This window comes from Lissotriton vulgaris, chromosome 10, assembly GCF_964263255.1.
Source record: "Lissotriton vulgaris chromosome 10, aLisVul1.2, whole genome shotgun sequence".
NCBI lineage: Eukaryota > Metazoa > Chordata > Amphibia > Caudata > Salamandridae > Lissotriton > Lissotriton vulgaris.
Window position 1 is genome coordinate 7,554,532 of NC_141698.1, and position 23,044 is coordinate 7,577,575.

The window sequence follows — 23,044 nt, forward strand, 5'->3', positions numbered from 1 at the left end:
GTTAGGAAATTTTTAAGCAACCCCCCCCCCCCCCACCGGTAGGTAGCGCTGTTGAGCTCTGCGTTTTTCACACTGAAAGTTGTGAGAAAGTGGCTCCATATATACTGGAAAAACAACAGTTGATGGGCAGAATGCAGAACAGATGTCATACATTCACCCCAGTACAGAGATCTGGGCCTAAATCCATCGTTGTTTTGCACTCCACACCACCCCAGTTCAGACATGGCCACATGCAAATCAGCCTTGACCCTGTGCCTTATGGGAACAGTCCAGCCCGAACTGGGGCCAAATCAGTAGTTTTCCTCTTTTTAGCAGCTGCACAGCAGGTCTTGTTCCTTGTCCTTTCTTGTTTCGGAATATGGATCTGTGGAAATAAGTTCAGGGTGCCCCTAAAAACTAAATTTAGGGGCGTTACAGGTAGGGAAAGGGCAGGGACCAATGGGTCTCTGTCCTGGGGTGGGTACACCCCTTAGCCTGCTCCTCTCCTGTGGGAGGGGGCAGGAGCCTAGCTGGGATTGGTCAGGGCTCCCCATCTTCAAGATGGCCGCAGCCCGGGGTCGTGCTTCACCTTGCCTCTCCCACCTGAGGGGTGGAATTGGCACAGGCTGGCACACGCCCCTGTCTGACGTAGCGTTTCCCATCAATCTTCCCGCCAGAGTGGGGGTCAGAACTGGTGGGGGCCAGTTGCTGAGAACAGCAAGTGGTCTGGAGAAGCTCACAAAGACGGTATGCCTTTGAAGCTTCCCCTGCCCATCCTGGGGGAGGAGACCTAGCACCTCGCCCAGGATGTGCATTGTTGCAGGCCCAGGACAGCGGGAGCTCTCCCCCCAGGGGTCCAGCAACATGTCTGCTGTGTGGCAGCCTAGGCAGCCTCTCAAACAAGCCGTGGATTGTAGGTTAGGTTTCAGGGGGCATCTCTAAGATGTCCTCTGTAGTGCATTTTACATTAAATCCCACACTGGCATCAGTGTGAGTTTAATGTGCTGAGAGGTTAGACATCAAACTTGTCAGCCTTCAGTGTAGCCATTATGGTGCTGTGGAGTTCGTAATGACAACCTCCCAGCACCATATACTCTTAATGGCATCACTGCACTTACAGTGCCCAGGAATGGCACAGGGTACAGTAGGGGTACAGGGCTCATGCACCTGTGCCTACACCACTGACATAGGTTACCCAGCTAGAGGGGTGGCTGATGTATGCCAGGGCAGTAAGTTTGTGGGCATGGCACTCAGGGATGGGTGCTATGTCGACTCTGTTTAGTTCTGCACCAGGACACTCAGCCTGCACAGGCAGTGTGTGTGTGATGCTTTTCGACTGAAAGTGCACTGGGCCCCTGCTAACCAGGCACCAGGAATAGTGAAATTCCCCTACAACAAGGTACATGTTCAATTGTTAAACCAACTGAAAGGACTTTAGAACCCCCTGTATGTATCTAGTACATACCACCGGTGGTACATTGTGTAGGAAAGTTCCTTTTTTGCATGGTTACCACCCACTTTTTGCCAGACATCTGATGCAACCTGCCTAGAAATGCCCTGGGTCCCTGCCAATCAGGTTCCCGGGACTTGTGTTCTTTCCCAAAACTAGACCTTTGTAACCACAATTGGCACATCTCTGGCCACAGGTAAGCCCCTTCTAAAAGGAAACATGGGTACCAAGGGCCCTGTGACCAGGGAAGGTCTCTTAGGGCTGTAGCAGCTATTGTGTCACCCTTAGAGGCCCTGTACCTTAACACCCACAAAATTCCACTGCAGGTTGCATGTTACACTGCTGAGAAAAGTGAAGAGTCAAAATGGCACACCTCCCTGTGTGCCATGCCTGCAATTCACTGCCCGAGGCCTAGGTAAGTCGCCCCTCTAGCTGGGTGCACTTGCCCCCAGGTGAGGGTACAGTGGCATGAGCCCTGTACCCCTACAGGGTCTAAGTCCATTCTTAGATAGTATAAGTGCAGTGCTTCCTTAGAGAGTATATGGTGCTGGGAGTTAGACATTACGAACTCCACAGCACCACAACGGCTATACTGAAAACTGAGAAGTTTGGTAGCAAACTTCTCAGCACATTAAACCCACACTGATGCCAGTGTAGCATTTAATGTACAAAGTACTGAGAGGGCATCTTCGAGATACCCCTGAAAAACGACCAACCCCCTGGTGTGGTTCCCAATAGCTGCCCGTCATTTGCCACCACGAGACAGGTTTATGAACCCCTGGGTAGAGAACCTCTGCTCTCTTGGGTCCAGAAACCAAGCCCATCCTGGGCAGAGGTGTAATGCCTCCTCCCCAGGAGGGACTGGGTCCACGAAGGGAAAGCTTCAAAGGCCTGCCACCTTTGGACGCTGTTCCTGCCTGTTTCTGCCCTAGCAACTGGCTCCCACCGGAGCTGCCCCCCACTTTGGGCAGGAGACTCAGCTGGGAAACAAAGCTAGGAGGAGAGGTGTGACCACCTTTGCCAACCTCACCCCTCAGGTAGGGAAGGCGAGGTGGAGCACACATCAGTCCCTCCATATTGAAAATGAGGGGACCCAGCCAATTAGAGATAGGCTCATGCCCCCTCCCACTAGAGGGTGGCATGATGGAGGGTGTACCCACCTAAAAGGAAGGGACTCATTGATCCCGACCTGCACAAACATTTAAAGACACCAAATTCATTATTTAGGGGCGACACTGAATCTGGTCTCCTCAGATTAAAGAAAAAAAGAAGGACATAAGGGCCGTGCTGACACAGAAGACAGAGGGCACCTACTGCTTTGTCCCCAGCCCAAACATCCTTTCCCGACTTCAACTCGCCTACAGCGAGAACTCAAGCGAGTCCAGCAGCCAGCAACGCCCAGAGGACCTGCCTGCAATCATCTAACAGAATGCCTCCAGTGAGCTCCAGATTTGCTCAAACCAAGACTTATCCAAGGAATCCAGATCCAGACGGCTCCGCAATTCTGCACAACTCAACACCTGACGCCCACGGCAGAGTTCGAGTGGCCCAAAACCACAGAAAGGTCTCCCTAACGACAATGACATGGGATCTGGTGATCCCCAACCTCCCTCAAGCAAACACCTGCAGCTTAAACCTGAAGGGCCGACCACAACTGGAGGTGGTAAAGAAACTAGATGCCAAAAGACACCACTGCAACCGACGTCCAAGCTCTAGCCAAATCCATCTTAGATGTTTCATATAAAGAAATCGGCCAATCCGAATGTTTAGGAGGGGTCACCCACTATTTACAGATTTGTCTTCTTGCCATTAAGACCGAATAAAATAAAAGCGATCTGGCTGGTCCTACAATGTGGCTATTAAGGCCAAAAATTATTAAAGTCAGGTACATTTGGATTAGTACTCTCAGGATACTCTCCATGGTTATCCGTATTGCTTCCCAAAATACGCCGATGGAGAAGCAGTCGTTAAACATGTGCAAGTCCGAGGCTTTTACGAATCCACACTTTTTACAGTTGACTTGAGACCCTTTAAGGATTTTAGATGATCTGAAGGGGGATAGACATGCTCGATGGACAGTGAATAGAAAGGAATATGCTACTTACCAGTATGCATCTGTTCTTGGCATGTAGGGCTGCTGACATTCATATCTGTGCATAGATCGCCGCCTAGTGTTGGGTCCGGATGATTGCACATTGTTGTCCTGGAAGAGTCTTCGAAGTATCACGAGATAGGTGACTCCTTCCCTGGACTACAGTACGCATGGGCATCCTCTCTATCCTCAGATTGTTTTTCGCCATTGTGGCAGAGATGGAGTATAGTACAGTAAGAGATATCCTTGCAAAGAGTGAATGCTACAGCTGCGACAGGCACCGGGGAGGTGGGTGGGCGATATGAAAGTCAGCAGCCCTACATGCCCTACATGCCAAGAACAGATTCATACTGGTAAGTAGCATATTCCGTTCGAGACATGTGGGCTGCTGAATTAATATCTGTGCATAGAATGTATAGCAGTATCTCCCTTAGCGGTGGTTGCCCGTGCCAGATGCAGCAGTCTGAAAAAGAGTTTTGAGAACAGCCTGTCCTACAGCAGCTTGCTGTTTGGAATGTACATCTACACAGTAGTGTTTGGTAAATGCATGTATGGTTGACCATGTGGCTGCTCTACAAATTTCATGTAAAGGAATATTTCCTAAGAAAGCCATGGATGCCCCTAGTTTGTGTGTAGAATGCGCCCTAGGGGGAACTGTTAAGGTGCGTTTTGCCTTTAAATAACATATCTGAATGCACTTAACGATCTATCTGGCTATACCAGATTTTGAAATAGGGTTGCCTTTGTGTTGTGGTGAGAAAGCAACAAACAACTGTATTTCGAAATGCCTTAGTTCTATGTATATGGTATAGCAGAGCTCTTTTGACATCTAGAGTATGCAAGGCCCTTTCAGCAACTGTCTTTGGATTTTGAAAGAACACTGGCAGGTCTATTGTTTGATTTATTTTATATGAAAATGGGATACCACTTTTGGCATGAATTTAGGGTTTGTTCTGAGAACTACTCTATTTGCATGTACTTGAATGAATGGTTCTTGAATAGTTAGGGCTTGCAGCTCACTAACTTTTCTAAGTGAAGTAATGGCAATAAGGAAAGCCACCTTCCAAGTAAGAAATTGTAGTTCGCATGAGTGTAGTGGTTCAAAAGGTGGTCCCATAAGTCTGGTTAAAACAATGTTTAGATTCCAGACTGGTGAAGGTGGGTGCTTTGGGGGAATTACTCGTTTAAGTCCCTCCATGAATGCTTTAATTGCTGGCACTCTAAACAGCGAAAGGTGTTGCCTGTTTTGGAGATATGCTGCTAACGCAGCTAAATGTATCCTGATGGATGAGTAGGCTAAATTGCAACGTTGTAGGTGCAAGAGATAGCAAATGATGTTCTGTGTAGAAGCATCTAACGGGTTTATATCGTAACTGCAGTAAATGACTAAACGTTTCCACTTTGCTGCATAACATGCCCTGGTAGTGGGTTTTCTTGCCTCCGTGATAATATTCATGCAGTCTGGAGGCAAGTTCAGGTATCCAAACTCTATGAATTCAGGAGCCAGATCACCAGGTTCATCTGTTGCGGATCTGAGTGTTGGATTTCTCCATGGCTCCGAGTTAGAAGATTGGGTGTGAGTCGCAGTCTTTCATGAGGCACCACTGACAGTTCTAGGAAGGTTGTGTACCATGGTTGCTTCGCCCATGTGGGAGCAACTAGGATTAGTGTCAGTGAATGTTGGCGCATTTTGCGTGCCACTAGCGGTATTAATGGAGCTGGGGGAAAAGCGTACGCAAATTTGCCTGACCAGTTTATCCATATCGCATTGCCCTGCGACTGCAGATGTGGGAACCTGGCAGCAAAGTACTGGCATTTTGAGTTTTTGCTTGTGGCAAACCGATTATCTCCGGTTGTCCCTACTGCCGGAAGAATGGTTGGATCACATTGGGGTGAATCTCCCATTCGTGCATCTGTTGACTGTGCCTGCTGAGCAGGTCGGCTATTTGATTGCTCTTGCCTGGGAGGTGTTCTGCCATGAGAAACATGTTCTTTTGAATGGCCCATTTCCACACACACTGAGCTAGATGCGATAGTTGTGGGGAAAGTGTTCCTCATTGTTTTTGAATATAATACATAGCTGCCATGTTGTCCGTCCGTATCAACACAGTCTTGTTGCATAAGTGTTTTTTGAATGCTTTTAGTGCCAGAAAGACCGCCATCAACTCTAGTAGGTTGATGTGCATCTTCTGTTGTACAGTCCATAGACCCTGGACTGTGTAATGCAAGACATGGGCTCCCCAGCCTAGCAGGGATGCGTCCGCCGTCAACACTTTGTGGGACAGGCTCCTGGAACAGTCGTCCTTTGCAAAGGTTTTGTGGATTCCATCAATGCAGAGAGTTGTATGCCCGACTGGTAACCAACACTAGGTCTTTTAATTGCCCATGAGCCTAGTTCCACTGCCTTGCTAGGCATTCTTGTAGCAGACGCATATGTAGCCTGGCATGAGGGACTATGAATATGCACAAGGCCATCATGCCTATTAGTTGCATAAACACTCGAGCTGGCAATGAGTGTTGTGGTTTGAACCTTCGGATTAACGTTTGCATTCCGTTGATCCGTGCTATGTTTGGATAGGCCTTTGTTGCTAGTGTATCTACTGTAGCTCCCAGGTACTGTTGTACTTTGGAGGGTTGTAGGTGTGACTTTGGGTAGTTCAGCGAGAAACCTAGACTGTGCAGAAGATGAATGGTCTTTGACGTTCTACTGGCACATTGTTGGGCCGATGGCGCTTTTATTAGCCAATCGTCCAGATATGTGTACACATGAATGTGTTTTCTCCTGAGATGCGCCGCCACTGTTGCTAGGCATTTTGTGAACACCTGTGGAGCTGTTACACCGAATGGTAGGACTTTGAACTGGTGGTGTTGTCCTTGAATTGTAAACCTGAGATACTTTCTGTGAGCAGGGTGTATTGGTATATGAAAGTATGCGTCTTTGAGGTCTAGAGTTGCTAGGAAGTTTCCCTGCCGCAGCAGTGGTAAGACTTGTTGCAGAGTGAGCATGTGAAAATGCTCTGATAAAATGTACTGGTTGAGGGGCCTGAGGTCCAATATTGGTCTGAGAGACCCGTCCTTTTTGGGAATGAGGAAGTGTTGGACTTGGCCTTTCCCCCCCGAAATTTTTCGCTTTTGACCCCCTTGTCTAGGATGTCTCCCCCATGGCAATAAACTGGTATAGGCCGTGTGTGGTAGGAGTTGCCCTGTGTTAAAATGTAATGTTATGTAATGGTGTGAGCACTTCTAAATTTCCCCCCATTTTAGAAATGCACCTGACTAAAATGTTCTGTGTTTAAAATGGATGCCATGGCCATGGGTTTTGCCACTGGACTGCCATAGGTCAGCGGTCTAGATATTATAACCCAGCCACCCATAGCTTTTGGAGGGAAAGCCTGGCACCCAGGGTGCTCAACCCCTCCCCTTGAGCCAGTTTAGGCCAGCTTTGCCAACATTCTAGAAGGTTCTGGCACTGCCTGGGAGGAGGGTATAAGTAAGGGGGATGTGCCACCAGAGAGTCAGACAGAGCTGGGACAGGAAAGAGGGGACCTGCTGCGAGGTGTTACGGCCACAGGGGCCTGTGAGCTGGGCCCTGCACCCCTAAAGCCCCCCCCCCTCTGCTGTCCCCCGGGCCCCTGACAAAGAAGGGCCCCTACCCAGGTCCCTGACACTGTGGGGACCGTGAACTGCGCCAGCGCTGCGTGGAAGAAGCGCCCAAGAGGTGAGGAGTGGGGCTTCTACCCCCCTCTTGTGAAGCTGTGGCCCCTTTGGAAGTGCTGGGTCATGAGGAGCTGCCCGGGGAGGATTGTGCCCCCGAGGGACTGTGGACGGCTCTCTAGCATGAACTGCTGCATGGCGCCGAAGCGCTGTGAGGCCAAAGACTGTTGCAGCCTGTGAAGCGCTATAATGTGGAAGCACTGGAGAAGTGTTAAATTCCTGCTCCGCTGCGTGGCCTGAGAAAGGAGCTAGGAGCTGAGAGCTGTGGGCAGAGGGAAGAGCGGTGCGCTGTGAATAGCGCCGTTTGCTGAGGAGAGTAGCGCTGTGTGGCCTGAAGGAACTGTGAGGGGAATCTAGCTCAAGGAGCCTACCCTCGTGTTGGCGCCCTGTCCGCCATATAAATAATTAATTAAAAAGGGAGCCTACCCCTTGTGCCGCCGATCTCACCGCCGCCTTGGAGGGACACCCCCCACTGCTGTGGGCATCGTCGCGATGGCCCCTGGTGCCAGGAGAGGGCCGCCGGTGTGAGGTAAGGGCCAGCTAGGCCCTGAAGCCGTCCGGTCCCCATCACGTGACTGTGGCACCCGGCCGCGTCATCGTCCCGCCCCCGCAAACGCCACGCACGGATTGGCCCGCGCGGCCGTGCCCGGAAAGGCCGCGCAGTGATTGGCCGCCGGCCCGGCAGCCAGAGACGGAAGAGCAGATTTGAAGCCCTGGGTCCCCGTGAGGGAGGGGGACCCAGGTGAAGCGCCGGTGCGGGGCCCCCGTGGTCGAGGGGGAGCCCCGAAGAGAGCGACCGGAGCGGGAGCCCACCCCGCCTGTCTGTGCCCCGGAGTGAGGGGCTGACTGAAGAGGCGGGCCGGGGCACACTATCTGTGCCAGCCCCGCCGCCACAGGCGAAGCGCCGCCGGACCGGAGGAGCTCCGTGGTGAGGAAGGAGCCGCCGCCTTCCACGAAGGAGCGGGAAGCTGTCCCAGATAGAGGCCCGGGTGAAGAGGGAGCCCGGCTGTCGGGAGGAGGGGGCAGCGAGGCGCGGGATCGGTGCCGGCCCTGTCTTTGCCTCAGAAGCCCTGGTGAAGCGCTGCTGCTGGCAGGGCTCTCCTGAGCTGAAGAGAGCCCCGAACGCCCAGGCCGGCCGCAAGACTGCCCTGCCTGACTGTGTTCCCATGAGTCCGGAGCAGCCACTCTAGAGGCCCCGGGTCCCCGTGAGAGAGGAGGGGCCCAGATCAAGCAGGAAGAGTGCCGGTACTCGAAGAGACATCCTCTGGACTGCCGGTGAGTGGGGCCACAAGTAGTCTGCGTGGGGTGGGGGAGAAGGCAGCGGGGCACAGGATCGGTGCTCGCCCCGCCCCCCCTTTTTTTTCTTTTGGACACTGGGATTGGCCATGCTGATCGGGGAAGTACACAGGAGAACCCTAGGCTGGGCAACCCCCCTCCACTGCGAGAATTGGAGGCCGGGTTTGTTTTCATAGGTAGAATTAAACCCTGGAGAGGGGAAGGGAATGGGCTATCCCTGCTTACCGACATGGTGATCCCTGGTTAAGGAAATGCAGATTGCCTACAGTGAAGTGTGTTACCGAGGTCACTGCTGACCGCCTGAAGTCCCAGGACATCTCCTTGTGTTCCCGGTTGACTGCGATCTATGCTAACGCAAGTTACCCAGTGTGCTTGCCAATCTGCATGTCTATGCCCCGGGGAGGGATTGCCCCATGTTGAGGCTCACAGGCCTAGAGTCAGGCACATGTTAAATGCATAAATGCCCCCAGGTTCAATGAGATTTGGGCCTAGAGTTAATGTGACTGCTACCTGTATGACCTCCCTGAGTTAGGACCAAGTCTTATGTTAATGCTGGGTTGATGTTTAGGCAGATGGTTTAGCGCCCAGTGTGCTGATGGCCTAGTATTAATGTCCCCGTTAATCGTGGGTATCCACGTGCGTTAGGCTGTTGAGAAGACGCCCATAGGTCAGGCCTACTGCCCCTACCCTGAGGGTTGTCCTAAGGGTCGCGGTGGTGACAGGCACCAGGTTACTGCGCCCCCTGACCATAATTGGGTGCCCTGTGGCGAAGGTTACTGAGGCCCAGGTATACTGTGTTTTACACCTGATGGGTGATTGTATGCTTTTGTGCCCACAGGGCAAGTGAATGTGCCTTTTCTTACAGGTTTGGGTCTGGTGAGCCCCTATGCTGGCCGGATGTCTTATTCCTGGCCCTTGTTATGCCCCATGTTAATGAGCAAGCCTTGCTGATTTATTACAGGTGCTCCTGTCTGTTAATATGTGCTGTGATACGATACCATGAAGTTCTTCCTTTACAGGGGTCGGGTTGGAGTTATTCGGCATGGGTTATCCTGATGCTAATGTTGTACTTTGTAGTTACAGTCTACTGCCAAGGATGAGAGCCTGAGTTGGCCCCGCCATAGTGACCCCAGGTTTAACCCCTTCGATGCTTGTGACAAGGTCAACTCGTCATGGGTGTTACCTGCGCTGTGCGTTTGACGAGTTGACCTTGTCACATAACAAGGGATTTTGAAAATTGCAGCACGGGAAATAGCAGCAGCAATGATGCGGTTAAGGACTAGTTTAATCACCTTCTTTATTTCAGCCACGGACTTACAGACTCAGCCCTTACTTCTCATGTAAATAATCCCCCCTGATACACTTGGCTCCGGTGCCAGTTGGCGCCGTGTTGCGATACCACTGTTGATGCATTTTTACCTTGCAGGTTGGAGATACTAAACTACTTACTAATTTTCCAACTCAAACTGGTGTCCTGCCTCTTTTGTGGTGTGCCTGGTGTGTCTGTGGATACTGCGTGAGTGCTTCACATGTCCTCCGAAGTTTGGCCTGCCCGCTTGGTTCCGTGCTACCCCTTTGGAGATTTGGTAACCCCATTTCTTACAGGAAGTATAGTGAGTTTACTCCTGTTCCTTGATGTTTTAATGGGACTGGTTCTATGGCCCCCTTTTGCAGCATACTGATGCCCTCTTGCTGTAATAATGTTATATGTTCCTTTGACATTGGAAGGTAGACAGGTGGTATGTTGGGTGGTGTGGATGTGAGTTCTAGGCAATAGCCATGTTGGATAATTTGCCTGACCCACTTGTCTGTAGTGATGTTTAGCCAGACTGGTAGGAACTGTTGTAGTCTTCCCCCGACTGGTGTTGTATGGTCTGGGGGTAGTGCCAAGAAGTCACTGTTTGGTGTTAGTGGAGGATCTATTGGCATTGCCTCCACGACTTCTGCCCTTGTTATTATTTCCTCGGTATCCACCACGATTTGTGTTTTTATTGTATGTGGATTGCGTGTTACTTTTGTATGTGGAGGATTGCTGCGATGTGTTACCTCGCGCTCCTCCTCTGTAGTTGGAGCGACGAAAGGAGCCACTGTGTTGTGACTGAAGAGCCCCCATTGACTTTGCAGTCGGTGTCCTTTTTCATTTTGTCCAGAGTGGAGTCAACTGCTGGACCAAATAAAAAAAATCTGGATCGATTGGCTGGTTAAAAATTGTGTTCTGGACCTCAGTCTTAAATCCAGATATGCGAAGCCATGCGTGTCACCTAAGCAGTACGCTTGTGTTGATAGATCTGGCAGCTGTGTCTGCCGTGTCTATAGCACACTTAATAGAGGCATTGGTAATGAACTTTCCCTCCTGTACAAGTTAATCGGCCTACTCTTTGAAAGGCTCTGGTAAGTGTTGGAGAAGTGCTTCTAAGCTGTCATAGTGAGCTCTGTCGTATCTAGCCAACAAGGCTTGAGTATTGGCAATTCTCCATGAGTTTGCTGCTTGAGCAGCTACTCTCTTGCCTGATGCTTCTAAAATCTTTGACTCCTTGTCAGGAGGAGGAGCCTCTCCAGTAGTTTGAGAATTAGCACGCTTACGTGTGTTGGAGACCACCAGTGAGTCCAGAGGCATTTGTTCCCTGATATAAGTAGGGTCTAATGGTGCAGCCCTATACTTTCTCAATTCTAGGGTTGATGACACGTGCCCTAGCAGTGTCTTTGAATATGTCATTTGCGTGCTTTAGGACCCCTTTTAAGACCCCTTTTAACATGGGAAGTGTTTTAACACTCTTTTCTGATGTGTTAAGAGTATCAAACAGAAATCTTCCTCTATAGGATCTGCATGCATTTCTACATTATGGTAGAGCGCTGCTCTATCTATTAATGAGTTGAATGCCACTGTGTCTTCTGTAGGTGATGGCTTAGCTGCGTATGCAGGTGTGTCTATAATGGGTTGAGCCTCATCAGGGTCTGGGTCCTCCCCCAATGGTTGTGAATTGGGGTCTACATTAGGGTTTTGTGGATATCCAAACCCAACATCTGTATCATGATCTACATCTGGGTTGTAGTCAGAGAGTGTAGGCGAGTATGGCACATATGAAGTAGTAGGCATAGCTGGAGAGATAGGCTCGAAGAGAATAGGAGAGGTTGCACAGTCTCTTGAGTGGAATAGTAGAAAAGTCTTCAGCAGGCGCTGGTCTTTTCTTCCTCTTGTAAACAGTCACTTTCCCAGTATTTGGGTCAATATATAGTTTAGACTGATCTTCTGTAGAGAGGTCTGGATGGATGGATGATCTGCTCTTCCACAGTCTTTTGCCTTGTTGCCGATGTTGTAATTTAGTGAGAGAACAGCTAGGCTGTGGGTCTGATTAGCAGGCCCACAGCCAGAGAAAGTCGTAAACCAGTGAAACAAAAGCAAAAAATCTGGGTGATCATAGGATTGCAGACCCTACTCTCCTACACATGGTTGTCAATTTAGAGAGAGCACAGCTAGGCTGTGGGTCTGATTAGCAGGCCCACAGCCAGGTAGAGTCTTAAACCAGTGAAGCAAAAAGCAAAAATCGGGGGTGACCATAGGATTGCAGACCCTACTCTACTACAGTGCCCCGAGCATAGCCCTGCTGGGCAAGAGAAAGAAGGAAGAGGAGAACCTTTGACAGGGGGGCGGAAAGTGGATCCACAGCGTTTGCTGTGCACTATGCCACAAATTTGTTCCACCTGCAGGCGTATACTGTTTTTGTGGAGGGACACCTGGCTGCCAGAATCACATCACAGAATCAAGGAGGCAAGTCAAATGGCCTCAACTGTCGCCGCTCAATCTCCAAGCATGTAGGTGGAGACTGGACAGGTTCGGGTGGAGGACCAACCCCTGCTGCTGCGACAGTGGTCCTCCTGAAGAGGCAGACTAATCGGGGGATCGACTGACATGCTGAGTAGCTCGGGAAACCAGTATCTTCGTGCCCAGTCTGGAGCCACAAGGATGACTTGGGCCCGGTGTGAGAAAGTGGCTCTATATATACTGGACCAGAATGTGGTACAGTTTGTATAGAGTCCACAAACCCCAGAGGTATAACAGAGGTTAAAGCCAGGTGTGACCTTACTCTCCAAAGTGGTAGCTTGGTTGAGCAGTAAGGCAGTACCCGAGGACAGTGTAAGCATTTGTTGTACACACTCAGTCAGCAAAAGGTTTCACACACTCAAGGAATGAACTACAGGCCAATTGTTTTTATATCCACAGCACAGATATAGTGGTTTTATTTTTAGAACCAACCGGTATCAAAATATACTTCTCGATATGAGAACTCTCATGTAATTACTTTGCAAAGAGGCAATAAAGTTTGTGAACACAATAGGTACATGGATTGCAGTAGGCAACACAATTCTAAACACACTAAAGCATTGAGCTCAATGGGTTTTCATCATATAAGTACAGTTGATTACTTTGTAGATGACTTTGGGGTCTAAGCTGAAATCGTAAAATCGTTTTAGTTACTGCATTGATTTCTCAGGAATATAAAGCTGTTTTACAAGTTCCCACTGAAAAACTTTTCACTGTAAATCTGGCAATGTTATCCAATGGGAGAAAATTCAGGTTGCAGGTAAAGTACGATCTCGTTACTTTTGTAATCCAGTACCGGGCTCCTAGGTCCAGCACTGGGGTCTCAACTTAAAACAGGTAAGTAATTGCGTTTCAGTATTTCGTATGATTTTTAAAGAATATTTCAAGTTTTCAAAAGTAGACCAAAGAAATTTCATAGAAAAGCAGACAATGGATTCCTATGGAGAAAATTCAAGTTACTAGTAAACCCGGCTAGGATTACTTTTACTGTTCAGTACTGCGCTACAAGATGCAGTACTGGCTTCTCTCCTGATCACAGGTTAATACTTCGGAATTCGGTTGATTTTATGGAAATATTTTACATTTTCAAAACTTCACACTTAGAAGATTTTTCGAGTCAAACCAGTCAATGTTATCCAATGGGAGGTAGGCGAGTTACCGGTTTCCAGGTGAGTACTTGGCTGGTGAAGAAAACAAGGTAGTTACCTGTAAGGAATATGCTACTTACCAGTATGCATCTATTCTTGGCATGTAGGGCTACTGACATTCATATCTGTGCATAGATTGCCGCCTAGTGTTGTGTCCGGATGATTGCACATTGTTGTCCTAGAAGAATCTTCGAAGAATCACGAGATAGGTGGCTCCTCCCTCGGACTACAGTGCGCATGGGCATCTTCTCCATCCTTAGATTGTTTTTTGTCATTGTGGAAGAGATGGAGTATGGTACAGTAAGAGCTGGTCATGCAAAGAGTGAATGCTACAGATGCGACAGGCACAGGGGAGGCGGGTGGGCGATATGAATATCAGCAGACCTACATGCCAAGAACAGATGCATACTGGTAAGTAGCATATTCCGTTCGAGACATGTGGGCTGCTGAATTCATATCTGTGCATAGATTGTATAGTTGCCTGTGCCAGCTGCAACAGTCTGAAAAAGAGTTTTGAGAACAGCCTGTCCTACAGCAGCTTGCTGTTTGGAGTGCACATCTATGCAGTAGTGTTTGGCAAATGTATGTATGGTGGTCCATGTGGCTGCTCTACATATATCCTCTAGGGGAATGTTACCTAGGAAAGCCATGGATGCCCCTAGCTTGCGTGTGGAATGCGCTCTTGGGGGAACTGTTAATGTGCGTTTAGCTTTTTGATAACAGATCTGTATGCACTTAATCCATCTGGCTATACCCGATTTGGAAATGGGGTTGCCTATTTGTTGAGAGAACGCAACAAACAGTTGTTTAGTCTTTCTAAAATCTTTTGTCCTGTCGATGTAATACAGGAGAGCTCTTTTAACATCTAAGGTATGCAGTGCTCGGTCTGCCACAGAATCAGGATTTGGGAACAAAACTGGCAGTTCTATGGTTTGATTAATGTGGAACTGCGACACCACCTTAGGCATGAATTTAGGGTTGTTACGTAGCACTACCCTATTAGCATGAATCTGTAAGAAAGGCTATTGAAAAGTTAGGGCTTGAAGCTCACCAACTCTTCTTAGCGATGTGATGGCTACTAGAAAATCCACTTTCATTGTAAGAAACTGTATCTCACAAGAGATTTCCAGACTTCAGAGCATCCAGGCGGCTGCAGCAAAATTGGCACTCTCCCGAGGGCGAAGATCCTCTACTACCCTCGCATTGGCTGATCTACACTGGCTACCTGTACACCAGAGGATCCTTTTTAAATCCCTATGCACTGTCTTTAAGGCAGTGCATGGGATGGGCCCCCGACCACTTCAAAACAAATTTAAATGGTATGAACCCACCCGGTCCCTTCGATCCTCGTCTTCTAATCTCATTAGTATACCCAGGATTAGGAAAATCACCTATGGTGGCAGAGCCTTCAGCATAGCGGCAGCTCATCTGTGGAATAGACTACCTATTGACATCAGGAAAACAGAAGATCTGATGGCTTTCCGAAGAAAGCTGAAAACATGGCTTTTCCCTAAAATCTAACTATCCAGAATCAAATGAGATCCCTTCTGCCACTGATGCACAGCGTTTCAGCTATATGTACACAGCGCCAGGATGCCCGTAGGGTTGCAGAGCGCTCTATAAATACTATAAATAAATAAAGAGTGAAGAGGTTCAAAGGGTGGTCCCATCAGTCTGGTGAGAACTATGTTTAGATTCCAGACAGGTGAAGGAGGGTTTCTGGGAGGGATCACTCTTGAGTCCTTCCATAAAAGCCTTAATGGTAGGCACCCTGAAAAGGGAAAGATGTTGCCTGTTTTGAAGATATGCTGCCATGGTGGCTAGATGTATCCTGATGGAACTATATGCCAGATTGCATCTGTATAGATGCAACAAATAACATATGATGTTTTGCGTGGACGCATCTAGCGGATTAATGTCATTAATGGAACAGTAAATGACAAATCGCTTCCATTTTGCCGCATAGCATGCCCTGGTTGTAGGTCTTCTTGCCTCCTTGATAATATTCATACAGTCAGGGGGCAGGTTCAGGTAGCCAAATTCTATGACCTCAGGAGCCATATTGCAAGGCTCAACTGTTGTGGATCTGGGGGCTGAATGTCTCCACGGCTCTGAGTGAGGAGACTGGGAGTGAGGAGCGGCCGTTGGTGAGGCACCACTAAAAGTTCTAGGAACGTGGTGTACCACGCTTGCCTTGCCCACGTTGGAGCAACTAGGATGAGCGTCATGAGTGCTGCCGCAGTTTGCGTGCCACTAGCGGTATGAACGGTGCTGGAGGAAAAGCGTACGCAAATCTGCCTGACCAGTTCATCCATATCGCATTGCCCTGAGACTGCGGGTGTGGGAACCTGGAGGCGAAGGTTTGGCATTTTGAGTTTTCCTTTGTGGCAAATAGGTCTATCTCTGGATGACCCCACTGCTGGAAATATGGTTGGAGCACCGAGGGGTGTATCTCCCACTCATGCATCTGATGGCTGTGCCTGCTGAGCAGGTCCGCCATCTGGTTGTCCTTGCCTGGGAGATGTTCCGCCATGAGGAACATGTTCCTTTGAATAGCCCACTTCCACATGCTCTGGGCTAGATGAGAGAGTTGCGGAGAGTGTGTGCCTCCCTGCTTTTGGATGTAATACATGGCAGTCATGTTTTCCATCCGGATCAGCATGACTTTGTTGCACAGGTGCAATTTAAATGCCTTCATTGCCATGAAGATTGCCATCAGCTCCAACAGGTTGATATGCATCTTCTGCTGCTGCGTCATCCAATAGTCCCTGCACAGTGCAATGGAGGACATGCACTCCATAGCTCTGGAGAGAAGCAACCGTTGTCAGCACTATTTGTGGAACAGGCTCCTGGAACGGGCGTCCCCTGCAAAGGTTTTGTGTGTTCCACCAATGCAGAGAGTTGTATGCATGACCGGTCACCAGCACTAGGTCTTTCAGATGCCCATGAGCTTGGTTCCCCTGTCGTGCTAAGCACTCCTGAAGCGGACGCATGTGCAGCCTTGCGTGAGGGACTATGAAGATGCAGGAGGCCATCATACCTATCAGCTGCATGAATACCTGCGCTGGGAGTGAGTGTTGGGGCCTGAATTTCTGAATTAGCAGTTGCATGCTGTTGACTCAGGCAGAGGTTGGCTGCGCTGTTGCTGTCAAGAGTGTTTATTGTTGCACCTAGGTACTGTTGTACATGTGCGGGCTGAAGGTGACACTTTGGGTAATTCAGTGAAAATCCTAGACTGTGTAGGACGTGAATTGTGCAGGACATGTGGCTGGCACATTGCTGGGCTGACTTTGCTTGGACAAGCCAATCGTCCAGGTAAGGATAGACATCGATGTGTTGTCTTCGAAGGTGCGCAGCCAACACCCTGGGGGCAGTAGTGACCCCAAAAGGCAGGACCTTGAACTGGTAATGCTGGTTGTTGACGGTGAACCTGAGATACTTCCTGTGACCTGGGTGAATGGGAATGTGGAAATATGCATCCTTCAGGTCTAGGGTTGCCAGGAAGTCCCCCTGACTGAGCAATGGTAGAACTTGCTGTTAACATGTGAAAATGTTCTGACAAGGTGTACTGGTTCAGGGGTCTGAGGTCTAGAATGGGCCGCAGGGAACCGTCCTTTTTTGGGATCAAGAAGTACAGCGAGTACACCCCTGTACCTTGCTGTTCTAAAGGCACGAGTTCTATGGCCCCTTTTTGCAGCATGCAGATTACTTCTTGCTGCAATAAGTGCATGTGCTCTGCGGACATAGGACGGTGCCTTGTGGGTATGTTGGGAGGAGTGGAGGTTAGTTCCAGACAATAGCCGTATTGGATAAGTTGTCCCACCCACCTGTCTGTGGTAATGCCTTCCCAGACTGGCAGGAACTGCTGGAGTCTTCCCCAGACCGGTGTTATGTGGTCTGGGGGCAGTGACAAGGCGTCACTGTTTATTGGGGGCGGAGGATCTGGCATTGTTATTCCCACGTCCTCTGCCTTTGGTGCTGTTCCCACGATATCCACCCCTGTTACTTTTGTTATAGGTGGACTGCGTGCTCCCTTTGTTGTATTGGGCTTGCTGCAATGCTTGACCTCTAGAGGCTCCCCTGTTACCGGAGCGACGAAAGGAACTGCCCCAGAACTGTTGTGACTGCAGAGCCCCCATGGATTTTGCTGTCTCAGTGTCTTTTTTAATCTTTTTAAGGGTCGTGTCTACATCAGGACCAAAAAGAAAGTCAGGGTTAACTGTCTGATTGAGCAAAGTTGTTTGGATCTCTGGTTTGAAACCGGAGATGCGGAGCCAGGCATGACGTCTCAGCATTACACTAGCGTTGATGGCTATAGCTGCTGTGTCTGCGGCATCGAGTGCACACTTGATGGATGCATTTGAAATCAACTTTCCTTCCTTTATTAGCATTTCTGCTCCCTCCCTATAAACATCAGGCAGGTGTTGCATTAGCTGCTCTAACGTGTCGTAGTGAGCCCATCGTATTTGGCTAATAGGGCCTGTGTATTTGAGATCCTCCAAATATTAGCCGCTTGAGCAGCTACACGTTTGCCAGAAGCTTGTTTGAGAGTTTGCTCTCTTGCGAGCATTAGCCACTACTAGGGAGTCCAATGGGAGCTGGCCCTTGATGTACGTAGGGTCCACAGGCGCAGGCCGATATTTTCTTTCAATCCTTGGGTTTACAAACCTTGCGGTCTCCTTGAAAATGTCAGTAGCATGTTTCAGGACACCCTTTAGCATAGGCAATGTCTTAACCGATCTTTCTGAGGTGGAGAAAGTATCGAACAGAAAGTCCTCCTCCATTGGGTCAGCGTGCATTTCCACGTCATGGTTAATTGCCGCCCTTTCAATTAAAGCGTTAAACGCCTCTGTGTCTTCAGTAGGCGATGTCTTGACAGTATAGGACTGAGTATCAGGCGTAGTGTGTGGCTCATCAGGGTCAACAGGGTCAGTCTAGGGTTGAGGTTCCTCCTGATCTGTGTCAGCAGGATAAGTAAATTCATCCTCATTGTAACCTTCCCCCACATCCTCGTTGGTGCGTGTGGGAGAATAGGCATAGTGCTGTGTATATGACTCCACAGGTTCAAAAAGAACAGGTGAGGTGGCAGAATCCCTTTTTCTTTTGAGAGGGATTTTGTATGACTCCAAAGGATGTTCTGGAGCAATTTTCCGTTTATGAATGGTGAGCCTGCCAGAATCCGAGTCGATATAGAGCTTCGACTGATTGTCATAAGTGGGTGCCTGGAACACCACCTCCTCCGGAATGGACTGAGACCTGAGAAGTCCCGACATCTTGGCTGTTTCGGTGCTCTTTTGTGGCTCGAACGCTTTGGGTCGAGCGGTCGGGGGCAGTCCGTATTTAATTGGTGGAGGAATCACTGGAGACGAACCGACCTTTGTTGAGATTGACGTAGACTTTCTATCCGATCGGCTTCGTTGGATCACCAGCTTGCTTGCGGCCTTGCGTCGATTCGAGCTCATGGTGAGCAGCAGGTACGGCCTTGGGCTTAGACGAGATATGCTCTTTCGGGTCGGGTTTGGTCTTCGACTCGAGGGCCTTGCTCAACATTGGCTTGGAGGCCGTAAGCTTCGGTTCGACAGTCTTTTTAGCCTGTAGTCCTTTGCCAGTGTCGCCATGTTTGAACGTTGACGTAGACTGAGTCAGAGTGACGTGCTTGACCGTAGAGACTGGCTTCGGCGCCCCGCTCTTCGGGCCGATCCCCCTTGTGACCCCGAAGGGTCGATGACACTTTTACACTTAACTGGAGTCGAGTAGTCCGAGGGCGTCGATCCGAGGACTGTCTTCAACAGTTTCGGTTTCGCCTCTGTTGGTTTCGGTTTAGATTTTGGTGGATCGACCAATGGCTCCTTCGAAGTATTCTTAGCCGGGCCTTGAAGCGGGGCTATACAATGTGAATTAAGATCTCGGCTAAGGCCTTCCGGCAATGCCTCGACCTGAGCCTTAGAGAGCACAGTATCAATATTAGGCCCTGTGACAGCTGGTGGGCCTTGCTCATCACTCGAGTCGTCAGACGGCTCCGATGGCCTCTGCGTCGTCTCCTACCTAGACGACGTCTTCATCATGGACGTAGTCTTCATCGTCGTCCACACCGAAGATAGTCTTGCTCCGACGCAGGGTCCGACTGCTGGTCAGGATCCTCTTCATCGACTCCATCGTCATTGGCCTCGAAGATCTTCTCCGGGTTGGGCGCCGCTTTCTGCGCAGACTGTCGTGCGGCGCGTCGAAGTGTCTTCTTCGACCGGAACTTGGAACAGGCCTTAGAGCTGGCCTCGTCGTGGTCCGGGGATAAACATTTATTGCACACTGGGTGCAAATCAATGTGAGGGTATTTGGAGTTGCAGACGGGGCAGCTCTTGAACGGGCTTCGTTCCATCGTCGTCGTAGTTTGGGCCTTTGGTGTCGAAAAGGTAAACTGCCTTTGACGTCCTGTTCGAAGAACTGGATGAAGTACAGGCACCGAACGAGACAATACAGACGCCCGAAGGCCTTTTGGCCTTGCAAAAAGTGTTTTATACCGATTCCGAACTGGAGTCAAGAAAGTACATCCGAACCCAATGGCTGAAAAAAACAATCTGAAGATGGAGAGGATGCCCATGCGCACTGTAGTCCAGGGGAGGAGCCACCTATCTCGTGATACTTCGAAGACTCTTCCAGGACAACAATGTGCAATCATCCGGACCCAACACTAGACGGCGATCTATGCACAGATATGAATTCAGCAGCCCACATGCCTCGAACGGAACTTTCCCTCCTGTATTAGTTCATTGGCCTGATCTTTAAAAGGCTCAGGTAAGTGTTGGAGAAGTGGTTCTAAACTGTCATAGTGCGCCCTATCATATCTAGCCAACAAGGCTTGAGTATTGGCGATTCTCCATGGGTTTGCTGCTTGAGCACCTACTCTCTTGCCTGATGCTTCTAAAATCTTTGACTCCTTGTCAGGAGAAGGAGCCTCTCCAGTAGTTTGTGAGTTTGCACGCTTTTGTGCGTTTGAGACCAACAGTGAGTCGAGAGGCAGTTGTCCCCTGATGTAAGTAGGGTCTAATGGTGCAGCCCTATATTTTTTTTCAATTCTAGGGTTGATGACACGTGCCCTAGCAGTGTCTTTGAATAGGTCATTTGCGTGCTTTAAGCCCCCTTTTAAGACCCCTTTTAACATGGGAAGTGTCTTGACAGTCCTTTCTGATGATGCAAGAGTATCAAACAAGAAATCTTACTCTATAGGATCTGCATGCATTTCTACATTATGGTAGAGCGCTGCTCTTTCTATTAATGAGTTGAATGCCACCGTGTCTTCTGTAGGTGATGGCTTAGCTGGGTATGCAGGTGCGTCTATAATGGGTTGAGCCTCATCAGGGTCTGGTCACCCCCCCATGGCTGTGAATTGGGGTCTATATTTGGGTTTTGTGGATACCCTAAACCAACATCTGTATCCTGATCTACATCTGGGTTGTAGCCAGAGAGTGTGGGCGAGTATGGCGCATATGGAGTAGTAGGCATAGCTGGAGAGATAGGCTCGAAAAGAATAGGAGAGGTTGCACAGTCTCTTTTCATTTTGAGTGGAATAGTGGAAAAGTCTTCAGCAGGCACTGGTCTTTTCTTCCTTTTATAAACAGTCACTTTCCCAGTATTTGGGTCAATATATAGTTTAGACTGATCTTCTGTAGAGGGGTCTGGATGGATGATCTCCTCTTCCACAGTCTTTGGTGCCGATGATTTAGGTTTGGCCTTTTTCGGACCGAAGCCTTTTTTCGGTTCGACCGTTTTCGGGCAGAAGTGGTATAGGCGGAAAGGCGTACAACACACCGCAGCTCCACTCGCGACGAAAGGCGTCTTCGAGCGAGTGCCGCCTTGGAAATTCCAACGTGCAGAACTGATGAAATTGCGCGTTCTCTTCGGTGGCGAATAGATCTAACCAAGGCTCTCCCCATCGCAGAAAGAGGCCTTGCGCCACGTCAGAGTTCAGACGCCATTCGTGATCCATCGAGCACCGTCGGCTGAGATCGTCCGCCCTGGCGTTCAGAGAACCTGCCAGGTGTTGAACCATCAGAGTCACGCCCTGATGTTCCAGCCATTGTCAGAGGCGCAGAGCCTCCTGGCAAAGGGTCCACGACCCCACTCCGCCTTGTTTGTTGGGAGTACCACATGGCGTTAGTGTTGTCCGTGAACACTTGCACTGCACTCCCTCGGACAGACGGGAGGAATGCCTTCAGTGCCAGACGAATCCCCCGCAGCTCCAACAGATTGATATGGAGCCGGGACTCCGCCGGAGACCAGAGTACTCTGATCTCCGCCTCTCCCAAGTGGCCTCCCCAGCCCTGGAGGGACGCGTCCGTCACAACCACGTGCTCCTGTTGGGGAAGGGAGAGGGATCTGTCGTTGACCCAATCGCGGTCCGTGAGCCACCACTGCAGCTGTCTCGCAGTGCCCTCCGAGATCAGGACATGGTCGGACAGGTTGCCCTGATGCTGGGCCCACTGAAACTTCAGGACCCACTGCAGAGCCCACATCCGCCACCGTGCGTGATGCACCAGAAGGATGTAGGAGGCCATCAGCCCCAGAAGCCGCAGCGTCAACCTGACCGAAACTTGGGATAAAGGCCCGAAGATCGGAATCAGAGCCTGTATATCCCGAACCCGCTGTTCGGGCGGGTAAACCCGAAACTGCGCCGAGTCGAGAACCGCTCAGATGAAAAGGAGCTTCTGAGAGGGGCACAGGTGTGACTTCAGCACATTGATGGAAAATCCCAGCTGGTGCAGGAGATCCGCCGTAGTCTGGAGGTGGCTGACGACTGTCCAGGGCGAGCCCGCATTCAACAACCAGTCTAGGTAGGGGAAGACTGCACCCCTAACTGCGCAGATGAGCTGCGACCACCGCCATTACTTTCGTGAACACCCGTGGGGCGCTGGTAAGGCCGAAGGGGAGCACGGTAAACTGAAAGTGCTCGAGGCCTACCGTGAACCGCAGGTAACGCCGGTGGGCCGACATGACGGGGATGTGGAAATACGCGTCCTGCAAGTCCAACGCTACCATCTAGTCTCCTGGGTCTAGGGCAGCTAAGACCTGAGCCAGTGTCAGCATTTTGAACTTCGCCTTCCGGAGGAAGCTGTTGACGTTCCTCAGATCCAAGATAGGGCGTAGGCCCCCTTTGCCCTTCTTGGGTACCAGGAAGTAGTGGGAGTAGCAACCACGTCCTACTTCTGGCCCAGGAACGCGCTCGATGGCCCCCTTGGCCAAGAGGGCCGAAACTTCCTCCTGCAGGAGCCGCAAGTGATCCCCCGATGCGCGGTGGTGTTGCGGTGGCATGGCTTGAGGGGTCTGTAGGAGAGTGGGGTCTGCAATCCTATGGTAACCCCCGATTTTTGCTTTTTGCTTCACTGGTTCACGACTTTCCCCTGGCTGTGGGCCTGCTAATCAGACCCACAGCCTAGCTGTTCTCTCTCTAAATTGACTCACATGTACCTTAGGTGCATTTACCAATTGGTACTGGGCGACCTTATCAGTCCCTGTACAGCATACCTTAGGTATACAGGGCATAGGTG

At 50.0% G+C, this 23,044-nt stretch overlaps 1 protein-coding gene across 2 annotated transcripts in view; it reads right to left on the minus strand.

Moving 5' to 3' along the window:
• HUWE1 (HECT, UBA and WWE domain containing E3 ubiquitin protein ligase 1) overlaps nt 1-23,044 on the minus strand; it is a 1,800,886-nt gene that overhangs the window by 875,088 nt on the left and 902,754 nt on the right. The gene's annotated exons all lie outside the window — the stretch shown is intronic.